The sequence below is a fragment of the Oncorhynchus nerka genome, linkage group LG4, assembly GCF_034236695.1.
Source record: "Oncorhynchus nerka isolate Pitt River linkage group LG4, Oner_Uvic_2.0, whole genome shotgun sequence".
Taxonomy (NCBI): Eukaryota; Metazoa; Chordata; class Actinopteri; order Salmoniformes; family Salmonidae; genus Oncorhynchus; species Oncorhynchus nerka.
Window position 1 is genome coordinate 66,414,998 of NC_088399.1, and position 27,853 is coordinate 66,442,850.

Genomic DNA, 27,853 nt, shown 5'->3' on the forward strand with positions numbered 1-27,853 from the left:
GCACTGACCGCCACTGATTTTGATGGGTACTTACTTTTAATTATAGTGTATCTACAAAGTACATTACACATCTTGACAATCTAATCTTCAGCTTCTGAAAGCGCCATCGAAGTGGGAAATGAAAACAATATTACGTACAGTAACAGAGTACATGTATAAATACAATTTAGTTACTAAACTCAAAAAAAGAAATGCCCCTTTTCAGGACCATGTCTTTCAAAGATCATTTGTAAAAATCCAAATAACTTCACAGATCTTCATTGTAAAGGGTTTAAACACTGTTTCCCATGCTTGTTCAATGAAACAAACAATTAATGAACATGCACCTGTGGAACGGTCGTTAAGACACTAACAACTTACAAACGGTAGGCAATTAAGGTCACAGTTATGAAAACTTAGGACACTAAAGAGGGCTTTCTACTGACTCTGAAAAACACCAAAAGAAAGATGCTCCCTGCTCATCTGCATACCTTAGGCATGCTGCAAGGAGGCATATGGACTGCAGATGTGATCATGTCCGTACTGTGAGACGCCTAAGACAGCGCTACAGGGAGACAGGGCAGACAGCTGATGGTCCTTGCAGTGGCAGACCACGTGTAACAACACCTGCACAGGATCGGTATATCCGAACATCACACCTGCGGGACAGGTACATGATGGCAACAACAACTGCTCAAGTTACACCAGGAACGCACAATCCCTCCATCGGTGCTCAGAATGTAATAGGCTGAGAGAGGCTGGACTGAGGTCTTGTAGGCCTGTTGTAAGGCAGGTCCTCACCAGACATCACTGGCAACAACGTCGCCTATGGGCACAAACCCACCGTCGCTGGACGAGACAGGACAGGGGATCCATTCTGCTGTGAGATAAAAGTGGTGAACCTTCTCTCTTATAGTTTTTGAAACCTGTAGATCTTTATATATCCTTTCAACTAGGATATCCTCCTGTGCACAGATGACAAAGTCACACCAGCTACAACCTGTGAGAAGGATTTGACCTTTCACCCACCAGTAGTAAGCATGAGATCTCTGCAACTCAGCTCTCCATTCTGTATCTTCAGGTAAGGACATCAGCTCTCCATTCTGTATTGTCAGGTAAGGACATCAGCTCTCCATTCTGTATCTTCAGGTAAGGACATCAGCTCTCCATTCTGTATCTTCAGGTAAGGACATCAGCTCTCCATTCTGTATCTTCAGGTAAGGACATCAGCTCTCCATTCTGTATCTTCAGGTAAGGACATCAGCTCTCCATTCTGTATCTACAGGTAAGGACATCAGCTCACCATTCTGTATCTTCAGGTAAGGACATCAGCTCTCCATTCTGTATCTTCAGGTAAGGACATCAGCTCTCCATTCTGTATCTTCAGGTAAGGACATCAGCTCTCCATTCTGTATCCTCAGGTAAGGACATCAGCTCTCCATTCTGTATCTTCAGGTAAGGACATCAGCTCTCCATTCTGTATCCTCAGGTAAGGACATCAGCTCTCCATTCTGTATCTTCAGGTAAGGACATCAGCTCTCCATTCTGTATCTTCAGGTAAGGGCAGTCAACATATCTTGGTACATTTGGGCACTTGACCTCTAAGAGTCCAAAGTGTGGTCTTACACTGGGATCAAATATGATTCCGTCTGGAGAGGATCCTAACCACGGAGCATCTGGGTGCACTACAAAGCCACACGGAAAGAAGTTAACATTCTTCAGTGTGCAGTACTCCTGTACAGCTACTGGCTCCATGGCTAGCCCCCTCTTCATCTCCATGGTCTGCATACCAGATCCCTGTACAGCCACTGGCTCCATGGCTAGCCCCCTCTTCATCTCCATGGTCTGCATTCCGCTCAGCTAGGTGGTCAGCTGAGGTCTCTCCCCGGACATGGCAAACCTCTCAGAAACGAGAGGATGTTATTCTCATTTTCCTGAGCTGATGCCATTCCGAGCTGCTGCTGCCATTCCCTTGTAGCAACCTCGACTTTGTGTGACATCTCGTAGGTTGTCTCTAATGCCTTGAGGTGGAACTGCTCCTGATGGCTAAGGACGTAAGCACACTGGGAAGCCTGAAGCCTGTAGTCAACTAATGGAAGTATTGGTGGAGAAGGGGCATCGGCAATCTTCACAAATTTCACAGGTCTTTGTGGAAGCTGAAAGGACAGAACACTGCCGGCTTGCCCTGGCCCAAAGGCGGACTCTACCAGGGGCACGTCAGCTGACATTTCCATTGTTGTCACAAGAGGGGCAGTAAGTGGAGAAAAGTTGGCATACGTTTCTGAGACGCGGAGAAGGTCCATGTCAGGCATGTATCCATCGAGTGCTTTGTAGAGAGAATTTCTACAAAACATTTTAGAACCCTAACATAAGGTTGGAGAGATTACAATGACGAAGACTCATGTAACTTTTCCAGAAACAGTACAAGCCCGAAAGTTCAAATAAAATGAATTCAAATATACAGATTATATATTTCCCCCCCAGTCTTTGTCCCAAACATTTGTCATTACATCGTAAAGACGCCACTGTTTAGGCTTATCATGTGGATACAATCACAAGAAAATGTTTTCTAACATGTTTCCGTTCTAGGAACCTCCAACTTACCTTATTCCATCAGCACACGAGTTAGTAGGTTTACAGAACTCTATCCCATCAACCGGACCTGGCTTCACACCCTAATTAACAAGGATTTACTGTAACATAGGCTGAATACTTTTCAGGTGTATTTTTTTATGGATATTGATAGACTCACAAGTGTTCTTGGCTTGTGCCAACGCTGTTCTGTGTCTGTGCAGCTGTGAACTGGTGGTGCAGCAGGAATGTTTAGTTGAGAGTAGTGCGCTGTCTGGTAAAGAAGGGCCACCAGAAGATTGCACAGAGCACTTCCTGCAACACAGGAGCAGTGGCTTTGGACCACTGTCACTGGTACGGAGTGCTTTAACACCATCTGTGAGGATAAGTGTGATGAAAGACTGAAGTGAGAAACAAGAATGATGTGGCCCATAAATAACAATAAACATAGTAGTGTCTAGTCTTCTTAACTAAGGGCTCATTTTACTATACAGGAATAGATTGTGTCTCAGTAACACAATTACCAAACACTGCATCAACAGATTTTTACCAAATAACCTGTTAAGTGGGCAATTCTAAATTGGGATTGGGACCCATCATTAATATCTCTCTACTGAGAAGATTAAACGTTGACACTGTCTCCAACACATTTTGACCATGATGACAGTGCCTCACAGGAGATGTTTAACAAGGTCCCTAGTAGCCATCTATAACCTTTCCCTACTCTCATGCTGTGCGGCTTTTCACTCTTCCTCATGGACCTGTGACAGGCAGCCGTCACGGTGATCTCCCCTGTCAATGTATCTTTGTTAGATACTGTGAAGAAGACATGAATAACAAGTATTTTTAGCTAGCAAATATAGCTAGCAAGCATAACTTAACCAAGCTAACGAAAATTGCCCATATTTTAGCGCCCCCCAAAACATAATACTTCCAGATCAACTGTAATGTCAATACCATTGTAAAGCATAATTTCTCCCCTTTCCAACAGAATCAATTACATGACCTAAACGCTGCCCGTTTCTGCATAATTCAAGCAGGCAATGAGCCCCGTCGGGTCTTTTTAAAAATGGCGGGTGGGTAAGCTGAACTAATGCGTGATAGTGAGAAGGAGAGATGTTGTGTGGGAATTTTTTTCACTCGATCTGTCCAACTTATCACCTTATCACATCTAAAATGTAAATAAAACACTATAAAGAGTTTATATAATGTGTCATTACATACCTATTTGAACGTTTGTGTCGAATTTGAATCGGGTTTTTAGGGCGGTGCTAAAGTGATCTTAGAAGTAAACAGCGGCCTTGAGAATGATGATCGCATGCTATGATGACGAATAAAACGACTAGGTATCCCCCCCTTACCCCCATCACTGTCCATTTCTTGTTTTTAAAGGATGATAGAAGTGCTACACCTAGTGGAGAGAGATTGTAAGACAGAAATAGTTGCTTTATGCGTGCTGTACGATATGACATGACATGTCAAGATGTAACAGAGGGTCAGTTTTTTCAACTTTTCTCCAATACTATAGAACCATTACCAAGTCGATCAATGCTTGAATAGAAACCTAGTTCACCCCCCCCCCCCCCCCCCCCCCGATTTTGACGTCAACACAGTCGCTACAGGCCCATTAGTTTTCTTTGTAGCCTCGTTTGAATGTTGCGGTTGCGCACATTTGTACGGAATGGGGTGAGTTTACGTTATACATATTGAACCCCTTTTCATTCTTGCTAGCTGGAGTCTCGGAGGCTGATTTAACAATTCGATCTACATCATTAATATTAATTTGAGGCAAGTCCTGAAGACACGTAGTAAAACCTTTTTGCATCAACACATCACATTCGAAAGTCAGAATGTTCTTCAACAGTGCAAGGTTACATGATGGAATAAGAGTTTGTTTTATGACTATTTTAAATGCATGTATAAACCACTATTCAAGCAAACTTACAATTTTAACCATAACTGTTGCTTAATGTGTCTAAAAAAAATGTCATTGATGGTTAAAGAAATTGACCCATTGTCAAATACACATAAAATTATTTAACAATTGAATTGTTTTTTTATGTGAACCATTTGTCAACCTGTTTTTGCCATTGTGCTCATAAGCTTCCATGAATTTGAAACAAAAGCTTGAACTGGGCCTTTGAATCAGACTCCAGAGCCCTTTATAGGTACTTTGCAGAACGTTAATTCCGTAGTCATATAGTAAACAGTACTGCACGGGAGGTTCTCTTGGTGCCTTCAGCAGTTGCCGAAGTTGACCATAAACAATGTCCACAGAAATGCCTGGGCCACAACGTCAGTGCCAAAAATCCAATTGGAGAAGGGCTTTAAATTCTATGTGTCATCCGCTTTAACTCATTTCAAAAGGTATGTATACTTAACATTATTAGCCAACTAGCAAACTAGCTAGGCTAGGTCAGTACTTGCCAGCAGCGACAACATTAGCCAGTTCGCTAATCTAGTAAACAAAACAACCAAAGTTAACTTTCTACCTGGTGATCAAAGCAGAGTCAATGAGGAGATCGGTCCTCAGTTGGCCTACACATATCACAGGGTTTGTCCAGGCTGAAACATGGTGTGTTGGGATGCTAGTTCTGATACTTAAAGATGCACTCCAGGATCTTTAATCGCAACAAATGTGTAACACGATATAGAACGAATAGCCCCAAAAAATGTTTTTGCAGGACATACAGTATCATGTCATATGACATAATACACAATTTGATGACATAGTACACAAACAGGGAACACTTTTGAGCACCACTGTCAGGCTGAAATTATACAAATGTTTGAGAGTGCATCTTTTAGTCAAAAAGTATCTGTAATTTACTACTTTTACTCCACTACAGTGCTAAAGAAAATAATGTACCTTTTACTCAATGCATTTTTGTTGACACACCCAAAATTACTCATTACATTTTGAATGCTTAGCAGGACAGGAAAATGTTCTAATACACACACTTATCAAGATAACTTCCCTGGTCATCCATACTGCCTCTGACCTGGTGGACTATTATTATTATGTCTGAGTGTTGGAGTGTGCCCCTGGCCGTCCATATTGTTTTGTTATTCGAGTTGTCTGGTTTGCTTAATATAAGGAATGTGCAATAATTATTTCTACTTTTACTTTTGACACTTAAGTATATTTAAGACCAAGTACTTTTAGACTTTTACTCAAGGAGTATTTTACTGGGAGGCTTTCACTTTAGTCATTTTCTATTGAGATACAGTGCATTCAGAAAGTATTCAGACCCCTTCACCTTTTCCACATTTTATTATGTTTACAGCCCTATTCTAAAATGTATGAAATGATTTTTTCTTCCTCATCAATCTACACAAAATACCCCATAATGACAAATCAAAAACAGGTTTTTAGACATTTTTGCAAATGTATTACAACCGAAAGGTTGCAAGTTCAAATCCCCGAGCTGACAAGGTACAAATCTGTTGTTCTGCCCCTGAACAGGCAGTTAACCCACTGTTCCTAGGCCGTCATTGAAAATAAGAATTTGTTCTTAACTGACTTGCCTAGTAAAATAAAGGTAAAATAAAAAAATAAAAATTTAAATAAAAAACAACGGAAGTATCACATTTACATAAGTATTCAGACCCTTTGCTATGAGACTCGAAATTGATCAAATCAAATGTTATTTGGTCACATACACATGTTTAGCAGATGTTAATGCTGTGTGTTGTGAAATGCATGTGACAAACCTGATCTCAGCTGCATCCTATTTCCATTGATCATCCTTGAGATGTTTCTACAAATTGATTGGTGTCCACCTGTGATAAATTCAATTGATTTGACATGATCTTTCTAGAGCTGGCCACCCAGCCAAACTGAGCAATCGGGGAGAAGGGCCTTGGTCAGGGAGGTGACCAAGAACCCAATGGTCACTCAGACAGAGCTCCAGAGTTCCTCTGTGGAGATGGGAGAACCTTCCAGAGGACAACCATCTCTGCAGCACTCCACCAATCAGGCCTTTATGGTGGAGTGGCCTGACAGAAGCCATTCCTCAGTAACAGGTACATGACAGCCCGCTTGGAGTTGGCCAAAAGGCACCTAAAGGAGTCTCAGACCACAAGAAACAAGATTACCTGGTCTGATAAAACCAAGATTGAATTATTAATCGTTATTATAGTAAAATCTCAACTACTGTTTGTAGGCATTTTCACTTGGTAATTAGTACTAGGCCTAAGTAATTATATAGAAATTGCTAAAACCTGCGTAACGCCTAGTAACTACCTTGTATTTATGGAGATATTACATTTACTCTGAGGTGTACTAGTGTGTTGATTTCCCACAGAAGCTGACGATGAGATTGTCCCGATGTGTATCTTACTTTGTAGGTACACTATAATTACAAGTACTGTAACTACCCCTCAAGATAAACTTCATTATAACAAACCAAATCCTGTGTAACACCTAGTAATTACACTGTACCTATGCAAATATTACTCTGTGGTGTACAGTGTATTTATTCACCCAGTAAATTGATAGCCCGGTTGTCAGGATGGGTAATATACTGTATATTTACACATTAATTACGGGTAAGTACTCCTAAAGATACACCACATTTTAATTAGCTAAACAACTAGTAATTACATTGTACTTATGCAAATCTTTTTATTTCTCCTTTATTTAACCAGGTAGTTCTCATTTACAACTGCGACCTGGCCTAGATAAAGCAAAGCAGTGCGACAAAAACAACAACACAGAGTAACACATGGGATAATCAAACGTACAGTCAATAAGACAACAGAAAAATCTATAAACAGTGTGTGAAAATGTAGTAAGATTAGGGAGGTAAGGCAATAAATAGGCCATAGTGGTGAAATAATTACAATTTAGCATTAACACTGGAGTGATAGAGGTGCAGATGATGATGTGCAGTAGAGATACTTGGGGACAAAAGAGCAAACATAAATAACTATATGGGGATGAGGTAGTTGGGTGGGCTATTTACAGATGGGCAGTGTACAGGTGCAGTGACCGGTAAGCTGATCTGACAGCTGATGCTTAAAGTTAGTGAGGGAGATAGAAGTCTCCAACGATGACCAGTGAAATATACCTGCTGGAGTGCGTGCTATGGGTGGGTGTTGCTATGGTGACCAGTGAGCTAAAATAAGGCGGGGCTTTACCTAGCAAAGGCTTATAGATTACCTGGAGCCAGTGGGTTTGGCGAAAAATATGAAGCGAGGGCCAGCCAACGAGAGCATACAGATCGCAGTGGTGGGTAGTATATGGGGCTTTAGTGACAAAACCGATGGTACTGTGATAGACTTCATCCAATTTAATGAGTAGAGTGTTGAAGGCTATTTTGTAAATGACGTCGCCGATGTCAAGGATCGGTAGGATAGTCAGTTTTACGAGGTATGTTTAGCAGCATGAGTGAAGGAGGCTTTGTTGCGAATAGGAAGCAGATTCTAGATTTGATTTTGGATTGGAGATGCTTAATGTGAGTCTGGAAGGAGAGATTACTGTCTAACCAGACACCTAGGTATTTGCAGTTGTCAACATATTCTAAGTCAGAGCCGTCCAGAGTAGTGATGCTAGTCGGGAGGAGTGTTGTATTGCATTGAAGCTCGTCTGCAGGTTTGTTAACACAGTGTCCAAAGTTGGGCCAGAAGTATACAGAATGGTGATACAGAAGTTGCTGCGGGGGGTGCATAGCTGTTGGCCAGGGTAGCGGTAGCCAGGTGGAAAGCATGGCCAGCCATAGCAAAATGCTTGAAATGATCGATTATCGTGGATTTATCGGTGGCGACAGTGTTTCCTAGTCTCAATGCTGTGGGCAGCTGGGAGGAGGTGCTCTTATTCTCCATGGACTTTACAGTGTCCCAAAACGTTTTACATGTACTCTGTAGTGTACTAGTGTGTTTATTCTCCCACTTGGATGGTGCTTCCAGAAGCTTTAAAATGGCGGCCAGGTTGTCAGGATTGGTAATGTACTGTGTAAGTACACATTATTTATAAGTAAGTAGCCCTCAAGATACACTTAATATTAACTTGCTAAACCCTGTGTAACAACTAGTAATTACATTGTATTTAGGCAAATCTTACTTGTGCTTAGAAAGTATCTTATTCCTCATCTGGGATGACACACTAAATCTGTTTTCGTCAGCTCAACAAAGTTAACCCAGATGGCAAGCTTTATTTTTGGGTTCGCAACTAACGCTAGCAACAACGTTGACTGGAGATATATTTTTAACAGTTCACATACATGGTTAAAAATGGTTAAATTTAGTGGAAACCTGCCCACTTGTAACAAGCATGGTAACAAGTTTTCGTTGCTACACTTCTGTAATTACAGACCGCAATTACTACCAGGTACATGCTATTACATTGTAACCATGAGTCCTTACAGTTAACTTGTTAGTGTATTTACGTGTGTAATTACACATGTAATCACACTAATAACGACCCCATAAAAGGAAGTGTTACCAACTATAATACACCTATGAGATGAAAAATGCATAATACTGATGAAGTGACAATGTATTGAGATAAATATGACACCGTCCCTCTCTGCCGCTCCTGTAGCCAAATTATTTAATTAAAACACTCTCACCCAGGCTTCTACTGCTCACAGATAGTCTACATCAGGTCAGGAAAAGAGCGACCGTAGATGATGTATATCAGTATATTGTTATCTACAGTAGCCATTTAGCTATGCTATTGAAAGAATACAACTAGTCTTTACGTGACTTGAGTTTGTTTTCTTGCTGCCTTGTACAACAACAAAAAACAGTCAAATTCTCCCCTGCTCTGAGATATGACAACAAGCTACTCAAAAGTAGGATTATACTCTACTCACCATATGGTGCCTGTGGTCTGTCCTACAGCCAGGATGTGCTCTCCTGGTGGCAGAGGTGCTAGGGAGGGGGATTTATCAAAAATTCAAGAGTTTGTGAGATTAGCCTAGCAAGTGTTATGGACAATTCATTACATTTACAAGAAAGAAAACAGAATACATTCTCAATAATTCAAAGTATTCATTAAAAATGTTGCCAATCTGCAAGGGCACTTCTCATACGAGGGCAACTGGGTACCCCTAGGGCCCTATCTGTGCACGTGCCTGATTGAGGGTGGCTAACCAAGCCTAAAAGCTTCTACAATTTCCATGGTTGTGAGATTATGTCCTATGTTTAAGACAAAAAATGGATTTAAAGCTGTACAATTTGACCTCCAATGCACACTGAGAGTTATGATGCTCGAACATGTGAGTGAGTGGCAGATGCCAACATGGGCCTGCCCTGCCGAACCTGTCACTGTTGGAATGCCATCTCCCACCTATCACTCCGTGTGTGCCGGCACTTAATCCCCCCCTTTCCTTCCCTCACTCCCCACTCACTCACTCACTCACTCACTCACTCACTCACTCACTCACTCACTCACTCACTCACTCACTCACTCACTCACTCACTCACTCACTCACTCACTCACTCACTCACTCACTCACTCACTCACTCACTCACTCACTCACTCACTCACACACACGTCAAACAGACAGACACATGCACATACACACACGCAAGCACAAACACACACACATTGCAAACACAGCATCACACAACATAGTACATATAGTAGCATTGTGAGAGATGACCAAACAAATCGACAGCATCACCTGTCCACCAAACACGCTATCCATACTTTGCGCAGTCTTCATCAATCAAATTACCCAGTGCATGTGTTTTTTTTGAGTGAAGGGAAACCAGTCAAACAGTATTCCCCCGGTTGTGATGGGGGGATAGAGGGAGAGATGGAGGGAGGAAAAAGTGGTCTGTCATCTTTGACAGCCCGATTCACAAGGCTGTGCCTCATCTCTTCAGACAGACGTGTGCGTTTCCCCACGTCTACCCCAGGTGCTACAGATAGATGGAGAGCTAAGAGAAGGGGAGACAACTTAAAGACAGTTAGGAAGGAGCTATCAATAGTTCATCACTAAGCTTGTGATGCAAACAAACAAAGAGGAAATGGCACCAGGAACAAACTCCTGCAGCGGATCTCTCTGACTCTGATGGTTCTCTGCAACTGGATCCTGAACTTCCTGACGGGTCGCCCCTGAGTGGTGAGGGTAGGCAGCAACCCAACAGCCTCGTTGACCCTCAACATGGGGCCCCTCAGGGATGCATGCTTAGTCACTTCCTAAAAATGATCAAAGACTCCAGCCACCCAAGTCACTGTTCTGTCTGCTAACACACGGCAAGTGGTACCTATGCACCAAGTCTGGAACCAACCCTGAACAAGACATCATTTTTCTAAATATTAGTTAAATAATTAACCAAGTAGCTACCTGGACTATCTACATTGACCCTTTTTGCACTAACTTTGTTACACCACATACACGAGGAACGGGATGGTCCATAAAGCCACCCACAGAAGACCGAGCTATTGTTTTATTAATGGCATCTTTATGCTTTCATTAATAAAACAATGATAAAAATACTCTTTCAAAATGCCGACGTTTATTTAGTTATGGATCCATAACGAATTCGTATGGGAATAAATATCACTGAATTACAGAAATATTCTCCAATTCTATATATGTAATTATTGGCGGAGAGCCATGTCATATTTTTCGATATACTGTAGGGGGACATGAGTCTCACTAGTGTTGTGCTATTTGCTGTTAAAAGGGGTGTAGGTCTTGTTTCTTTTAAAGAGCATATTGAAGTTCGAAGCAACAGGATTTGAAGCAAAAGCCTACAACTATTTTAGCACCTTTTCGCGCTGCTCTGAGACGAGCATGGGGACTGATCTTGATAAATCCATGAGATTTTATTTTCACAGAATCTCCATTTGGGTATTAGTTTGAGTAGAATGAGAAAATGAGGGTGTAGAAATGTTATGCTCTTAGTGTAACCTTTATTCAACTGGGCAAGTCAGTTAAGAACAAATTCTTATTCACAAGGACCGTCTACTCCTTCCTCCCTGTCGGGAATTGAATCCCGGTCTCCCGTGTGCCTGGCATTCTCTACTACAGCCATTATTGAAGGCTGTCAAATGCTTCTCAAAGATGCACTCTGGCGGTCAAACTAGCACTAAGTAGCATTAAATGGTACCAGTTGTTCACACTTAAATAAGGTGCCATAGAATTATGCGGCACCATGCAAGCTGCACCGCAGTACGCTGCATTTTTTAAAGGGGGAACCACCGTATGCTCCTGCTACTGGTTATTATATGTAACTTTATTCCTTGTAATATGTACATATCTACCTCAATTACCTCGTACCCCTGCATATCGACTCGTTACTGGTACCCGTGTATATAGCTAAGTTATCATTATTTATTGTGTATATATTGTTACTTTTATTACTGTGTGTTTTACTTTTCTATTATTTCTCCATTTTCTTTCTCTTGGGAAAGGCCTGTGAGTAAGCATTTCACTGTTAAGCCTACACCTGTTGTTTATGTGGTTCTCTTTCACTGTCATTCTCTCCCTCGATCGTTTCCTTCTCCACTACTTGAAACCTTTGTTTCTCTCATTCTGTTTTCTTGCCTCATTTAGCCCTTCTCTTCCCTCCTCCCACTTTTTAACTCCTTTATGTATTCCCCCTCTCCCTCTGCAAGTAACTTTAACCTGCTTGAACGAGTCAATTAGGCGTCTAAGCTAAACACAATGTTTGGTGCTGTGGATGTTTATGAACGTGTATATTGTGTAGCCTAAAGTTTGTTAGAGGTATGACTCAGTGACTGTTTATGTAATGACAGGGGAGTGAGGCCTGAGGTATTGGTAATGAGCTATGACTCGTAATAGAGCTAGACCATTATGTCTATGGCTTGAAAAAATCTATCTGAAAAAGTGTATTACGAAATGCATGTGTTCTCCCAGTGGGGAACCTGGTAAATGTTTTTTTTTATTTTAAATAACATTCCAAATAGATTCCTATCTCAGTGGGACTCAATTGGCTAAATAAAGGATCAATACAAAAATAAAAAGTCAGTTACCCGACAATAATCGAACCTACTTTTCCCTTGAGAGGAAACTGTGAGAGTCTGTCATAAATACTTTAGTCTGCACTGCTACTCCCATAACCAACCCATAAGCCCTTGTGTCAGTCTGTTGAACGCACGCTGAGGCAAAAAAAAAAAAAGTTCTTTGAATTCAAGCTTGTTTGTTTTTAAGTTCCGCTCTGTATTAGGCAGTAAAGATTAGGAAAGGCAAAGAGTGGTAGTGGTTTGGGTATTCTGGGCGGGGGTTGCTTTCAAACCGTTTTACTGATGTTTCCCTATCCCCCAGTTGCCTCTTTTTGAACACAGACATACGATTTGAGGATTTTAAAAGGTGCGTTAAATGTTCTGCTCGTTGTTTTTGTTTTGATGTGTGCGTCAGGAAGGCGCCTCCATACTTTGGTCTGACGCTTTGAAGAAAAGTGGGAGAGAGCGAAAGAGAGTCATTTTTTTTAAAGAGGCAGTTTGGAAAGTGTTGCAAATCTCTGTCTTCATAACCCCCTCCCTTCTCAATGCACAAATACACCTTAGATCAGTGAGGGGCTGCTGAGACTGCATGTGCAAATTTGGCAGATTGACAACTGTCCAAGCACAGATACATCAACAACCCATGGGCATGTGTAGAGAGAGAGAGAGAACGAAAGAGAGCGAGAGCGAGAGAGAGATATCCTTAGCAGGCACGTTGACTCGACATTGACAGGCACTTGTCTAGGAGGCGCTCCACTTCCAAAAACCATAAATCTGGATTGAGGGGTGGCCAGAAGGGACTTTGACAGAGGCAATAATAAAATGCAAACAGAAATGAACATTTTAAGAAGCTATTTCAATGAGGAAAAAAGACAACTGTCAGCATTTCAATAATTGTTTTCTCCAACGTTCGCTTTTTGTATTATTTAGAGATAGATTCAAATCTGTCAATCTACGAATACATTTCTCACAAGGTGCTTAAAAGCAACCCAGACCTAAATCTCTTTTTAGAATAAAGCGAAAATCCAATTTGATTGCATTTGAAACATGTTTCTCCACAGTGCAACTTTGATCGAATTAGGTGGATTAGTCTACAACCTTCGCAGCTAACAACCATTCCCACAACTTTAGAAGACGTTCCCTTAGGAGTCTCATTAGGTCTTTAACTAACATATTCATAGGAGCAATCCAGTGATGTGCAAGGACTGTTTCCAAGAGACCATTCATTCCCTTAATGTCAAACAGAACTTACCCAGAACGTGGTTACAATGTTCTCCGAATAATCAATATTCATGTTCTAGACACTTTTCATTGGAACATTGCAAGAATAGTCTAGTTTTCTGAGAGTTAGGATAATATTTCATCAACATCACAACAAACAAACACAGAACACGGTAGCCATGTTCTGAGAATAAAATATATGAATGTTCAAGGCATGTTTCATGGGAATGTTTGCAAGAGCATTCATGTGTCCAATGGCGTTTAAAACATAGGACATTCTGTCATTGTCCTCTTGAGGATTTGGTCTAGTTCCGAGCTTGTTCCAGGTATGTCCCTAAAGACCCTAAAAATGATGTTTCTTTACACACCCCTTGTTGCTGTTGCCAAGCCCATCGAGGCCCTGATTGGTGAACCACTGATCCATTCACAGCTCTTTGTTTGCAAGGTTAGGTACACCCACACACAGAGTGCCATTAACATACAATGTTTTCAGTGAACACATTTGACATAAATAAGTACATTGTACAGTAATTACTGTATTATTCAACATATCCTCATCTGGGATTTGAACTCGCAACCTCTTGGTTCACCTCATTCTGATCTTCCTGTTACACCATCATGTCTGTGTCAATGACTGATTTCACCTACAATGCTACACTTTGAACTACTGTATATCTCAGCTCTTTTACAGTTTATCGCGTTGGTGCTATTTTCACAAGTATGTGGTGAATTTCAAAAACTCTTAGTACAAACTTCAAACTGGTGACACTTGTAACACAGCTAGTCTTACGTTCAAAACCTTCCATTATGAATTATTTTAGCTTGCAGACAAATTGCACCACACAACCAAAATATAAGTTTACAGAGCTGCCAACTCTCACACACCTCTTATATCTCACGCATTGAAAAGTACTGCTTTTAAGTCCATTGTATTGTGGTTAACTTTTCAACTGTGCTCAAAATGGTTTTGAAATTGTAGCATCTGGGACTGCAATTTAACATCACATGCAGAACCTCTATTGTTGTCCTGTCTTGCCACAGCACTATGAACCGCTGCACACTGAAGCATATGATTGGGCTAGTTATGTAAGGGATCAAGGGGATTGGATGCACATTTTAAAGAAACGCCCCTCAAGATCAGAGTGGAGATGAATGGGGAGGGAGAGAGAGAGAGAGAGAGAGAGAGAGAGAGAGAGAGAGAGAGAGAGAGAGTTTATAAAACCGTAAAGAGAGCAGCATGGTAGCACTGTTTTGTGTAGAATGTTGTCAACAAAAACAGGTTGCTGTTACTTCGGTCCCTATTGCAGAATGCAGTCTTTTGACAGCATGTACGAAAATCGATTTAATCCACACTTGAATTAGTCCCCTCTGGTGATTGGCATTTAGCCTGTGACAATGAAAAGGCAGCAGACAGACCTACAGTCGGTTTTAGCATGAAAGTTTGGTAGGGTGACCTGATTTGTAAAGATGAAAATGCATTTTCGTCAAACAGATTGTGAACCCAAAAGTGTACGTTTGACACTCGAGGGGGGACAATGAATAAAATAATAATAATTGATTAGGGGGTAGGGGCAGATTGACGTAATCTTGTGTTTTTATTATCAGTTAACTTTATTGATTCTGATCAGTTGAACAATTCTCATTCTTAACAAAGGGCTAAAATAAATCTATTCCTCACACACTTACAGTATTTTATTATTTCTCTTCTTCCCAAGTTGGCCAGTGTCTGATATGCCTACTTGTGGCTTTGAAAATGATTTATATGAGGCTATGTATTTTTACAGCTATTCGTGGACATTTTTGAATAAGTCCTACAAAGAAGCATTGACTATTAAATGCTCCAGGCCATTTTAGTATTGCTCACATCAATGTTCCCTCTAAGCTGCGCCCCCCGGGTATGCTGTGCAGAAGAAATATCAGCCCACACAGAGAAGCAGGAGATAAAACTTTACTTTCTAGCGTTTTCCCCCCTTAGTTAATTAACACTATCAATGTTTCTTTTTACTGTGGGAATTGTTGACCGAAACAACACAATATTAGCCACTTTCAACGCAGCATACCGAAACAAAACGACTTACGCAAGACTTAGCATGCAAAACGAACTATGCAAGAGAACGCTAGAGAGACGTCATGGCGGACTCAACACAGCAGTGCAAAATGCCTCAAGACAAGAAGATAATAGTCCATATCTGTACGTTTGACTAAATATTAGCACTTCACTCCATAAAGGCTTCGGCAATAACCTTCAATCTGGATAACAACACAAAACAAATGATAAGGCTAGAGAAATTGAGCGACCAATATCACCAACACAATCGACACCCAAACATGTTGGAGAGTAAGCATGGAGAGTCATTCCCCGAAAGAGAACGAGACTCCGACGGACACAGGCGATTTATGCTTTTCACCACCAGGAACACCTTAGCAAGTGTAGAAACCGAGTTGCTAAGATCGATTAATGATAAACTGGGCATACTTGAACTAGTCAGTGGAGATATAAAGGAGTTGAAGGGGAGCCTCGAACATGAGTGATGAAAAAGCTGTGACAATGGAGGAAGAAAGAACGAAAGAAGCTAAAAGGTACAGTCGACACGATTGAAACGGACGTTAAAGAACTTAAAAAGGAAAAACAATTGTGAGACAAGCCTAGTGGTCGGAGACTTGGAGGGGAGTTGCAATGAGGTTAGTGGAAGAACAGCATCTAGTAAAGATGAGGTCGAGCGTATTTCCTGCCTTGTGAGTAGGGGGGGAAGGTGAGAGGGTGAGGTCAAAAGAGGAGAGGAGTGGAAAGAAGGAGGCAGAGAGGAATGAGTCAAAGGTAGACGTGGGGAGGTTAAAGTCGCCCAGAACTGTGAGAGGTGAGCCGTCCTCAGGAAAGGAGCTTATCAAGGCATCAAGCTCATTGATGAACTCTCCGAGGGAACCTGGAGGGCGATAAATGATAAGGATGTTAAGCTTGAAAGGGCTGGTAACTGTGACAGCATGGAATTCAAAGGAGGCGATAGACAGATGGGTAAGGGGAGAAAGATAGAATGACCACTTGGGAGAGATGAGGATCCCGGTGCCACCACCCCGCTGACCAGAAGCTCTCGGGGTGTGCGAGAACACGTGGGCAGACGAAGAGAGAGCAGTAGGAGTAGCAGTGTTGTCTATGGTGATCCATGTTTCCGTCAGTGCCAAGAAGTCGAGGGACTGGAGGGCGGCATAGGCTGAGATGAACTCTGCCTTGTTGGCCGCAGATCGGCAGTTCCAGAGGCTACCGGAGACCTGGAACTCCACGTGGGTCGTGCGCGCTGGGACCACCAGATTAGGGTGGCCGCGGCCACGCGGTGTGGAGCGTTTGTATGGTCTGTGCAGAGAGGAGAGAACAGGGATAGACAGACACATAGTTGACAGGCTACACAAGAGGCTACGCTAATGCAAAGGAGATTGGAATGACAAGTGGACTACACTTCTCGAGTGTTCAGAAAGTTAAGCTTACGTAGCAAGAATCTTATTGACTAAAATGATTCAAATGATACAGTACTGCTGAAGTAGGCTAGCTGGCAGAGGCTGCGTTGTTGACTATGTAGGCTAGCTGGCAGTGGCTGCGTTGTTGACACTACACTAATCAAGTCGTTCCGTTGAGTGTAATAGTTTCTACTGTGCTGCTATTCGGGGCTAGCTGGCTAGCTAGCAGTGTTGATTACGTTACGTTGCGTTAAAAGAACGACAATAGCTGGCTAGCTAACCTAGGAAATCGCTCTAGACTACACAATTATCTTTGATACAAAGACGGCTATGTAGCTAGCTACGATCAAACAAATCAAGCCGTTGTACTGTAATGAAATGAAATGAAAAATGTCATACTACCTGTGGAGCGAAGCGAAATGCGACCGGATTGTTGAGTGCGGAAGTTCTGTTCGGTAGACGTTGGCTAGCTGTTGGCTAGCTAGCAGTGTCTCCTACGTTAAGGACGACAAATAGCTGGCTAGCTAACCTCGGTAAATTAAGATAATCACTCTAAAACTACACACTCTAAACTACACAATTATCTTGGATACGAAGACAGCAAAGACAACTATGTAGCTAGCTAACACTACACTAATCAAGTCGTTCAGTTGAGTGTAATAGTTGTGCTGCTAATCGGTAGACGGTGGACTAGCTAACGGTGGACGTTAGCTAGCTGGCTAGCTGCAGGGCAGTGTAGACTGCGTTAGGACGACGAAATACGATAATTACGCAATTATCTATGATACAAAGACGGCTATGTAGCTAGCTAAGAAGAAATTGCTAAGATTAGACAAATCAAACCGTTGTACTATAATGAAATGTAATGAAATGTAATACTACCTGCGGACCGAGTGCAGATGCAACCGCTCGCTCCAACATGCAACAATTTCAACAAGTTACAATTCATATAAGAAAAATCTGTCAATTCAAATAAATTCATTATGTCCTAATCTATGGATTTCACATGACTGGGCAGGCCCACCCACTGGGGAGCCAGGCCCAGCCAATGAGAATTCGTTTTCCCCACAAAATGGCTTCACTACTAACAGAAATACTGCTTAGCAGCCCCTCCTGCAGGTGAGGAAGCCGGATGAGGAGGTCCTTGGCTGGCGTAGTTATACGTGGACTGTGGTTGTGAGGCCGTTTGGACGTACTTCCAAATTCTCAAAAATGATGTTTGAGGCAGTTTATGGTAGAGAAATTCACATTCAATTATCTGGCAACAGCTCTGGTGGACATGCTCATGCTGTTAAATCAGCTTCTTGATATGCCATACCTGTCAAGTGGATGGATTATCTGTGCAAAAACTTTGAGAGAAATATACTTTCTGTGGGATCTTTTGTTTCAGCTCATGAAACATGCGACCAACACTTTACATGTCGCGTTTATATTTTGCTCAGTATACATAAGTATACAGAAAACACAGAAAATATAAATACAAAATGCAAACAGAAAGAAAAACAGTCATAAAAAAAAAACACATTCATCAGTAATAAGGTCCTCAATCAGCTTTCTGAATTGCCCCAGAGGCACCAGAACATCAAATTGGGAGAACATTGAGATTGTTTCACAAATAAGGTGCAAGAAAACAAAAAGCTGATTTAACTCAGTAGAGACCAAAGCAATCTCCAGAGTTAGCCATCCCTGAGACCGGGTGTGATAACTCTTATTACTAAAGTTTAGTAATGATACAGGTACAGTGGGACTTTTTGTAAAAGGGCTTTATAAATGAAGACATAGCAATGTACTGTATCAACCTACATGACATCAAAGAGGACCAACCAACTTTCTGGTAGATAAATGAATGATGAGTACTAAAATAGTAGTTCAAATAGAGCCTGGTCAACCGTGGGGCCCACAGCCTTCACAACAGTATCATCGACATACAAGTGCAGGTAAGAAATGTTTACAGACATGTCGATATTGTTCATGTAAACAGTCAAAAGTAAAGGACCCAGAATCGACCCCTGCGGGACACTTTTTGTAGTATCCAGGAAACCGGATTTAACACAAATTGGTAGATTTATATACGTTCTATCTGTCAAATAATTTTTAAACCAGTTACATGGCAAATTGAGGAAAGCCTCTTAATTAGCAGTGAGTGAGCAACAGTTTTGAAAGGTCAATGACGAGGGCAGCACAATGTGGCTGTTTGACCATACAGTTAACCACATCTATAACTAGGAATGCAGCAGAGATAGTGCTATGATCTGTTCTAAAACCCGACTGATGTACATTTAGAAAATATTTGAAAGATAAGAAAGATCTTCGCTGAGAATTAATCAAAGATTCTAATATTTTAGCTAGGCAAGAAAGTTTAGACGTAGGCCGATAATTCTTAAGGTCGAAAGGGTCACCACCTTTGTGAAGGGGGAGTACATGGGCCGCCTTCCAAACCTTGGGGACAGTACCAGATATAATTGTCAGATTAAAAATATGGTTGAATGATTCAGCAATCAGTGGGGCAGAGAGCTGCAGCAAATAAAAGGATCAAGCATATCAGCCCCAGTGGATTTTTTTAAAACATCAATCTTAAGCAAAGCATCCACAGATAGTACATTGTTGAAATGAAAACAAAAATTTACTAGAAGTTGACGGGTTAACCTTCGAGTCAGCTAGAGGCTGGCAGAGGGAAGAGCAGTCGATTGACTGACCAGGATCATCTACACCACAGCTTCTCTCAAAGCCTTCCAAGATCAAATTATTATTAAATGCATCACTTAACCCATTCTTCTCAGTTATGATACCAGAATTAGACTGAACTTGCTTAGGCAGGGAAGAAAATGAATTTGTACTCGTCAGACCTCCCTCAAGTCGCTGGATGCAGGGGCAGGGGCACGAACTGGGAGAACAGTTTTGGCAGAGCTCAGTCCACCCCGATGGAGTTCCCACAAAAGGAGTGGAGATGCTGCAGGGGACCAGAGTGGCTGCCAATGTTCCATTCTGGGTGTGCACAGGAGGTATTGGTTGTGGCTCCTGTTGCAGGGTTGGGCTGGGGGGCAGGAGTGTCCCAGGCCTGACCTGGGGATGGGAGTAGGGAGGGTAACCAAAACTTGCCTTGGCCGGGAGGTTGTGGGTGGAATTGAGATGGGTGGTGTGGAGGGCAGCGTGGCTGGTGAAGCACCAAACTCTCAGCATATGTAGGCTGATGATGTGAATGATGTGGACTGCATCATGTGGTGCACTACCCTTGACAGTGTTTTGCCAGACCCTAGGATAGGGGTTGGTGCTGTGTAGAGCTGGGCTGAGTTGGGGTGGGCCTGGTTTGGTAGAGCTGTGCTGAGGCGGCCGGTTCTGGTTGAGTTGTGTTGTGATGGGCTTGGTCTGGTAGAGACGTGCTGTGATAGATATGGTCCGATTGAGCTGTGCTGTGATGGGTCAGGTCGGATTGAGCTGTGCTGAGGCGGGCCTGGACTGGCATCAAGAGTGGGCGGTTTTCGGGGGAATTGAAGAGGATGGTGTGCAGGGCAAAGTGGCCGGCAATGCTCCAAACTCTGTGTGGGGCCTCTTTTAATGCATACGGCTTGGGCATAGCTCAGTGTATCCGCATGCAATTCCTGGTAGAGAAGTGGTGGAGGGTGCTGTGGGGGGGAAGTGTTTATGGCTGTTCTCCAGTCTCTGTGAAGCACCACTGGATGCAGGTATAAAGGAGTGTCTCAGGGAGTTGGTGGCTGGTCTGCGGCTCCTGTAGGGGTGAGGTGAGGTGGCCACCCAGAGCAACATCCTTTAACGTTCTGGTGAAGGTGGGGACTGTCTCTTCGTACAGGTGTACACTGTTGTAAAGACAGTCCAGACTGAGGGTGGGATGGTGTGCTGTAGCACACAGTCCTGAGAGAGGCTGGCATTTATCCTCTGGATGGTGGCAGGGTGGACATGTCTTCTCTGAAGCAGGGTAGATATTACAATCTTCGCAAGGGGAAAGATGGTGGAGGCCTGCTCTATCACTCCCCTTAGGGATGTGGCCACCCTCTCCTGTTGGGCAAGCAGATAAATTGATCCATGTGTGAATGATGATGACTGGGGGAGCAAAGCTGGGCCACAGTCAAGAGCTCCGTAGCTCTCTCTTGTGGAGCACCATAACTTTGCCATCTTTTTATTTGGGAAATGTTTATTATCTAATATAAACGTTCCATTGGAGTCCATCATTAATATAATGTCTGGTTTCTCGTCAGGTCTGTGGAGGATGGCAGGAGTGATGGGAGTAATTATGGGGTTGTCCTCCTCAACAGTTTCATTGCACACTGCAGCTCCCGGATCTCATCTGTATGCTGACGCGCCAGGCTGATCTCCTCCTCTATAAAGATGCTGTGGTACTGCAGGTGCACGTGTGAGAGAGGCATGCTCAGGGCTGTGTCTGCTCAGGCAAGAAACACTGGGGACTACATACTGGGAGAGGTTAAGTGGACAGTGGAGAGGTTAAGTTCAGCAACAAGAGCTTTTATTTGGTCGAAGTAGTGGACAAATTGATCCAGACTGGCCTCCGAACCTTGAACCATCACATTGCTGATATTATAAATATTAATGTTACATTTGGAGGTGGAATCAATGTACCATTTGCCTCAATGTTTATGTTTTCTTCCATTAAGTTGATTGCTGGTCTTGTGGAGAACTGTGTACCGTGTAGAACAGAAGGTCTCCTTTTATTTCCTCATTCGCTTTTAGGATTAAGTCTCTTAAGTCCTCGGAGTCTCTGCGGATTCTCTTAGCAACTTATTTATTATTTATTTATATATTTTTTCCTGACTCACTTGTAAACATTTTCAGGATATGTGATGGCAAGATCTCTGAAACATTGCCTCGAGAATTCATCCATCTTCATCTCCATGGTGACCTCTTTACAAATATATGAAGATACTCTCAATGCTCAGAATGTACTCACCTTTCCAAGTGCTCTTTTGCTTGTTTGTTTCTTCACCTGTATGCTTGTTTACTATCAGGGCCTGAAATAGCAACACTAGACTTGGGTATTGATTTTTATAAGGCAGCGGCTACTTTTCCTAGTGTCCAAACAGGAAACAAAGCAACAAATAAAACACATATAATATACACATAATCTCCTGCCTCACACTTCAGAAAACAGAAGATGACTACATAATACAATACAATGCAAAATAGAATACAAAAGATCAACAAAATGCCTGTTTCTTTCACAGTCACCGTTGTGACGTAAGGTGTTCATTGATCTCTTAAAAAAAATGTTATCTGTTTTTCTTGCTAGCTTGAGTTACCTGGGGTGGCAGAGAGTTCCATGTAGTTATGGCTCCATTTAATACTGTGTGTTTCCTAGCCTCTGTTCTGGACCTGGGGACTGTAAAAAAACAGTCCTCTGATTGCATGTCTTGTGCTGTACCGATGAGTGTCTGTACTGTGGGCCAACTGGACAGATAAGTCGGTATAAAAGAAATAGAGCCCACACACTCATAAGCTCCACCATGTACCTTTACTTATAAACAAACGATGTTTCGATCCTGCAATGATTTTCGTCAGGTATTTTCACAGGAAGTTTACCGTGCCCATAATAATAGACATAAGACAAGCACCAATCAGGGCGGTCTATATATTTTTAAGTTGAAATGAGCAGCACAAAAACAATGAAATATACAGTATGTGGGCTGAACGCGGCGGGCACTGAAGACACGCATATCCGAACATAGAAGTAGCATCAGAAACTAAGACCCCAAAAATCCAGTCGTTATGCCCTTTACGACTGCCAGACACAATGTTTCTTCATTGAAGTAAATGGGTATCGAGCATGTCAAAGACCAGAGGCGAGGAGGGGATATTGATAGATCTTTAATCGCAAAGAAAATCCTACCGGATATTCCGATAGGAAATGATGTCTCCAACGGGACTTAATGAGGATTTTTCCCATCAGCCATTTTCTGTGAACGTCATCCGATTCATCAATTTGTTATTATGACTCTACCACTTTAGGTTTTGGTGCATATGCTTCGTCTAGAAGAAGAAAAATAATATGCATATGCTTTGTCTACCTCATAGGAATTGGTAAACAATCATAATATTGGAGAAGTATATATACAGTTGAAGTCAGAAGTTTACATACACCTTAGCCAAATACATTTAAACTCGGTTTTTCACAATTGCTGACATTTAATCCTAGTAACAAATTCTCTGTCTTAGGTCAGTTAGGATCACCACTTTATTTTAAGAATGTGAAATGTCAGAATAATAGTAGAGAGAATGATTTATTTCAGCTTTTATTTCTTTCATCACATTCCCAGTGGGTCAGAAGTTTACATACACTCAATTAGTATTTGGTAGCATTGCCTTTAAAATGTTTAACTTCAGTCAAACGTTTTGGGTAGCCTTCCACAAGCTTCACACAATAAGTTGGGTGAATTTTGGCCCATTCCTCCTGGCAGAGCTGGTGTAACTGAGTCAGGTTTGTAGGCCTCCTTGCTCGCACACGCTTTTTCAGTTCTGCCCACAAATGTTTTATAAGATTGAGGTCAGGGCTTTGTGATGGCCACTCCAATACCTTGACTTTGTTGTCCTTAAGCCATTTTGCCACAATTTTGGAAGTATGCTTGGAGTCATTGTCCATTTGGAAGACCCACTTGTGACCAAGCTTTAACTTCCTGACTGATGTCTTGAGATGTTGCTTCAATATATCCACATAATGTCCCTCCCTCATGATGCCATCTATTTTGTGAAGTGCACCAGTCCCTCCTGCAGCAAAACACCCCCACAATATGATGCTGCCATACAGTACAGTGGGGCAAAAAAGTATTTAGTCAGCCACCAATTGTGCAAGTTCTCCCACATAAAAAGATGAGAGAGGCCTGTCATTTTCATCATAGGCACACTACAACTATGACAGACAAAATGAGAGAAAAAAAATCCAGAAAATCACATTGTAAATTGAAAATAAGTATTTGGTCACCTACAAACAAGCAAGATTTCTGGCTCTCACAGACCTGTAATTTCTTCTTTAAGAGGCTCCTCTGTCCTCCACTCGTTACCTGTATTAATGGAACCTGTTTGAACTTGTTATCAGTATAAAAGACACCTGTCCACAACCTCAAACAGTCACACTCCAAAGTCCACTATGGCCAAAACTAAAGAGCTGTCAAAGGACACCAGAAACAAAATTGTAGACCTGCACCAGGCTGGGAAGACTGAATATGCAATAGGTAAGCAGCTTGGTTTGATGAAATCAACTGTGGGAGCAATTATTAGGAAATGGAAGACATACAAGACCACTGATAATCTCCCTCGATCTGGGGCTCCACGCAAGATCTCACCCCGTGGGGTCAAAATGATCACAAGAACGGTGAGCAAAAATCCCAGAACCACACGAGGGGACCTAGTGAATGACCTGCAGAGAGCTGGGACCAAAGTAACAAAGCCTACCATCAGCAAGGACATTGAAGATGAAACGTGGCTGGGTCTTTCAGCATGACAATGATCCCAAACACACCGCCCGGGCAACGAAGGAGTGGCTTCGTAAGAAGCATTTCAAGGTCCTGGAGTGGCCTAGCCAGTCTCCAGATCTCAACCCCATAGAAAATCTTTGGAGGGAGTTGAAAGTCCATGTTGCCCAGCATCAGCCCCAAAACATCACTGCTCTAGAGGAGATCTGCATGGAGGAATGGGCCAAAATACCAGCAACAGTGTGTGAAAACCTTGTGAAGACTTACAGAAAACGTTTGACCTCTGTCATTGCCAACAAAGGGTATATAACAAAGTATTGAGATAAACTTTTGTTATTGACCAAATACTTATTTTCCACCATAATTTGCAAATAAATAAATAAAAAATCCTACAATGTGATTTTCTGGATTTATTTTTCTCTCATTCTCTCTGTCATAGTTGAAGTGTACCTATGATGAAAATTACAGGCCTCTCTCATCTTTTTAAGTGGGAGAACTTGCACAATTGGTGGCTGACTAAATACTTTTTTACCCCACTGTAGGCTTTATTCAAGGTCAGTGGAAGGTCATTAGTAAAAACAGAAAACAACAGCCCAAGCCGGCTGTGGTACACCTTTTTTTTTAATGAGCCATTTGGAAGCTTGGAATGATTAAGTGTCCATGATGATACGAGGGCCTGATTCGGATTTTAGCCAGGACATCGGGATTAACACCCCTACTCATACGATTAGTGCCATGGGATGTTAAGTGACCACAGACAAGCAGGACACCCATTTAATACACATCTGAAATTTTAGGTCCATTCTTTGGAACTTAGTTTCTTCTAGACATGGCTATTATATTATGGTCACATCTGAAGGGTGTGGATACTGCTTTAGATCAGATGTCTGCTGGATTAATAAAGATGTATACACATGGATGATTTAGTTCCTGTTCTGTTTGTAAATGTCCTGGTAGGTTGACTAATAACCGATGCCGGCAATCTGATTCAGGTTACAGCTTGTAGCTTCAACTGGCATTGTCTGCGACATGTTGGTGTTATCAATCTGACTTCTCTCGTCATTGATTTGATTTACTTGTTTACTTATTTCACGTTTTTCTGTATAATTGTGTTGTGTTGTTGGGGCACATTACTGTTTTAATGTTACGCCTACTAAATCAATATGATCAACACACAACAAAACAGAACGAGTGTACTTTTAACAGAGCTGAGATATAATTGTAGCAGTGCAGTTGAAATCCTTCATTGACACAGACACGGTGGTGTAGCAGGATGCTTGGAATTCTGTGACCCAAGAGGTTGTGAGTTCAGATCTCAGGCTAGTACATGTTGAATAATGATTACTGTATAAATGAACATGGACAACGTGATCATGTAGGTTATTAAAGCATGTCATTTATGGATGTTGAAAAAGCTATGTCTTAAAAGCACTGTGTGGGGGTCCTCAAACATTGCCAACAGACAAAGAGCTGTGAGTGGATCAGTGGTTCGCCAATCAGAGCACAGTAAACAAGGGATTTTGTAATCAAACATGTTTCTTTGGGATTGTTTAGATGACACCCTAAAAACGTCTTAAGGCACGTCCCTGGATCAAGCCGGGAACTAGACTAAAACCTCTAGAGGACAATGACAGAATGTCCGCTGTTTGAAAAGTTCTTTGGCACGGTCATTTTCTTGCAGGGTCCCATGAAATGTGTCTAGAACATTCATATGTTCGGAGAACATGGCAAACAATGTTCTGTGTATGTTTGGTGGGACGTTGAAGGAATATTCTCCTGACCATCAGAAAACTGGACACATGAATGTTCTTGCAACGTTCCATGAAACGTGTCTAGAACATTAATATGGTATATTATGAGAACATGGTAACCACTTTCTGAGTATGTTCTGTTTGACATTAAGGGAATGTTCTCCTAACTGATGCAAAAACATGCCAAATAGGTTCTTAGGAGGTTTTTTCAAACAATCATAGAATGGAGAACCGGACACTCAAACACCAGGGGAACATTACGATCATTATCAGGGGAATATTACAAAAACGTTCTCTCTCCCTAGAATTGTTAGCTGGGTTATGAGTGTGTCTATCAGATACCCTTTTCACACCATTTTGCCCACCTGAACCATCCCGTTCTGGCACAGAGTTTTTCATTTAACGTCCGGTCACACGTTATTTGGATAGTCTGGATTTTCTATCAACAACTATCTGTTGATAAGCAACCAGACTTAAAACCAGACTCGACAGCCTTGGTTTCTCAAATGATTGCCTCGCCTGGTTCACCAACTACTTCTCTGATAGAGTTCAGTGTGTCAAATCGGAGGGTCTGCTGTCCGGACCTCTGGCAGTCTCTATGGGGGTGCCACAGGGTTCAATTCTTGGACCGACTCTCTTCTCTGTATACATCAATGAGGTCGCTCTTGCTGCTGGTGAGTCTCTGATCCACCTCTACGCAGACGACACCATTCTGTATACTTCCGGCCCTTCTTTGGACACTGTGTTAACAACCTTCCAGGCAAGCTTCAATGCCATACAACTCTCCTTCCGTGGCCTCCAATTGCTCTTAAATACAAGTAAAACTAAATGCATGCTCTTCAACCGATCGCTACCTGCACCTACCCGCCTGTCCAACATCACTACTCTGGACGGCTCTGACTTAGAATACGTGGACAACTACAAATACTTAGGTGTCTGGTTAGACTGTAAACTCTCCTTCCAGACCCATATCAAACATCTCCAATCCAAAGTTAAATCTAGAATTGGCTTCCTATTTCGCAACAAAGCATCCTTCACTCATGCTGCCAAACATACCCTTGTAAAATTGACCATCCTACCAATCCTCGACTTTGGCGATGTCATTTACAAAATAGCCTCCAATACCCTACTCAACAAATTGGATGCAGTCTATCACAGTGCTATCCGTTTTGTCACCAAAGCCCCATATACTACCCACCATTGCGACCTGTACGCTCTCGTTGGCTGGCCCTCGCTTCATACTCGTCGCCAAACCCACTGGCTCCATGTCATCTACAAGACCCTGCTAGGTAAAGTCCCCCTTATCTCAGCTCGCTGGTCACCATAGCATCTCCCACCTGTAGCACACGCTCCAGCAGGTATATCTCTCTAGTCACCCCCAAAACCAATTCTTTCTTTGGCCGCCTCTCCTTCCAGTTCTCTGCTTCCAATGACTGGAACGAACTACAAAAATCTCTGAAACTGGAAACACTTATCTCCCTCACTAGCTTTAAGCACCAACTGTCAGAGCATCTTACAGA